We start from the raw sequence: 2,975 nt of genomic DNA, 5'->3' as shown, positions 1-2,975 counted from the left end.
GATTTGCTCCAGCGGTCGCTACTTAGGGCCTTGTAAACCGCGAGGGCCCTAATGAGAAGAGACACAAAGACCAGCCAGTCCTCTAAATTAGGCCCGACCGTTAAATGTGCCTCCGCCAAAATGAAACGCATTCCCATCTCCCACTGGGCCGAACACAACGTGCCATGACTGAGTAGTGATTGCCTGGCTGTCTGTCGTACTTTCACACAATCAGTCTGCATGTGATACATGCTGATTGCAACACACTTGGAGCATGTTAAGTTATACGGGTGGAGCAGTGAGGAATTGTCATGTCAGACATGATTACAATCGTGGAATTCTTTGAAAGTGGACATTATTTATAGCATGTTCGGTACCATACATATACTTTTTGCCCATAGAGTAGCATTTGTTTATTTCTATAAATGTACATAGACCAGATATTAAATTCAGCTTTTCATTAAACGTCTTAATGTTTACGTATGCACACACAAACCCTCTCACAAACGCACACACACACATCTGTCCCTTCCGCTCCCGCAAACACTGATACATGTGGGTATAGCGAGATATCTGGACTCTCTAAAGCGGTAGTCTGTTTGCCTGAAGAATTGCTTTCATCTTCAGTGAGCACAACTCCCATCAGGGTAAACAAACACACGCACAGACTGTACCCGTGCACGTTTCACTACACAAGCCATTGCGCATCACTGTGTGTCTGCAGCTTTCCTCCCTAAGTGGCCAATTGCTGTCAATCACCGGGCCAACACAAGCAATTTTAGATCCTAATCACGCTAATTGAAGTAATGAAATGGAGGGCCAGGTGGACCGGGCTAAAACAAACAAAACAACTACCACAGATGATGATGAAGAGCGGGCTGCACTCGGTCGCCGTTGAATGGGCCTGGCTGGAGCATTAGGGGTTAAATACTAAATGGATCTTCTAAATATATTTCACAAGGGCCACTAGAGTGAAGGGCGGTGAGATGCATTGTATGGCCCACATACAATACGCACAGAGAAACAACAGACAGAAATAGAAAGCACTCAGAGATATCTCCACCAAGGACCAACCATTTTTATTTATTTATCCTTATTTATTCTAAGAGAAAACAATGTTCTGCATCTAGTAGTGACATAAAACACACACAGCGATTGACGTGATACTTGTCAAGAGATGAGAAACATAGGCTCTTGTTTTTTCACGAGGTTACTATCAAAGACTACATTACAACTTTTTTTAAACATATACAGAGTATACTTGTTTCTTGGCACATGATCTAAATTCCTGCTACATTGTTTTTCAGATACCTTTCCAATTAAAAGGCGAACAGGTGGGCAAATTGGCACAAAATGAATCTCCATGTTTGACATTAAAAAAAGTCCCAGGTAGAGAAGCATCGGCAGCTCTAGTCAGATTGGTTGTGAGGCTTCACCCTTCTTTAAACATGGTTAATCTATTTTCTATTTTTGTATTTGCATGCTGTCTAGTCAGAAGACAATCAATCCCAGTGGGCCAAAGAGCAGCACGTCTCTGATCCATAAACAACCGATGGTAATGCAATTGAGTATGGCAGTCCATCTTATCTTCACCTATCTTTACACCTCTCATCTCCTCCACTTCCTCCGCCTCACACAGCCTCCCTCAGGCCCCTACCCAGCACAGATTTCATGTCAAGGCTCTGAAATGAGATATTTTCACATTCACGGACATCTTTTCCTGTCTCTTATTTTTCAGCAATCTCCTTATTACATCTTATTACTGCTTGGTATCATTCTAATCTAATTACAACCTCTTCCTCCTTGTTTTTGTGGAGGCCAGCCTGATAATCACACAGTGGAGCTGGTTTAAAGATGTCTGTTGATTTGATTGCATTGTAATAATAAGCAACATTGGCACAAATATTGAACCAAAACAAATGCAAACAGTGGGCTTGCCATCTGTCGGCTTGTAAAGCAAAATCTATTCGCGATCCAGAAAATCTAATATTAAAAAGCACAGAACAGATGTCTGTCAGTCTAATTGGAGCGTTATTGGCTTTCTTGAAATGCCTCTGTACAAGGCTTGCTCAGTTCAAACAAACTATAGTTCCAGATGTGTTGAATTATTAAACATTTCAGTGTTCAACAAGCTGATACTTAAAATGTTATCATTAGTACAGAAAAATACACCTTTTGATAAAAGCTTACCTTCTGTTGTCCTTGTTTTTCTGGGTTGAGTGATGTGGATGTGTCTGTTGCAGGAAGCCTTACCTAACCTGAGGATTATATAATGAAAGGTGATTATCCAGCTAAATATGCTGGATTAGAGATGTAACTGGCTGCCTCTGTCTTCAAGAACAAAAGGGCAATGCTGTTGGCTTACTGCATATATAATGAGGAGGAAGACTACATGAATGTAGATTAATTTAAATTGAAATTCAATCTCTTTTTTGTTTAAATTACATTATATTTAAGATGCAAAATCGTTGAACCTTTTTTGACCTGGGAGTCTATCATTATAGAATATTGTTTGGCAGACACTATCAGACATGTGTACGTTTATTACAAATAACTAAGAATCCAACCTTGAAACTAAGCTTACTCATCATTCACTGGTTGCAAACAGGACAGAAACAAGGGCAGCCAGGCAGAAATTCCCTCATAAATAAAGTCAGTAAGACATATTGAACAATGCGTCACTGAATGTAACGGTGTAAAACCGCAACACATTGACAAATGTCATTCAGAGCATGGTAAAAAAGTGTTAAAAATGACACATTTGTTACACAGAAAATGTGCACATGATATGCAGTAATGTTGAAGCTATTAATTCATGGCATCTGTGGATGGTAATTGGATATGAATGAAGTGTTGGAGAAAGCATATGGTGAATATAAACTGCATATATGACAAGACGAGGTGGAAAAAATAAGTAATCCACCAGAGAGAAAGTATGATGGTTTAATAACGGTGCAAGAGGTTAATTAACTAACACATGAAGAAAAATGTAGACG

The sequence above is a fragment of the Notothenia rossii genome (assembly GCF_949606895.1).
Source record: "Notothenia rossii genome assembly, chromosome: 1".
Lineage (NCBI taxonomy): Eukaryota > Metazoa > Chordata > Actinopteri > Perciformes > Nototheniidae > Notothenia > Notothenia rossii.
Note: the sequence above shows the minus strand (reverse complement) of the source record.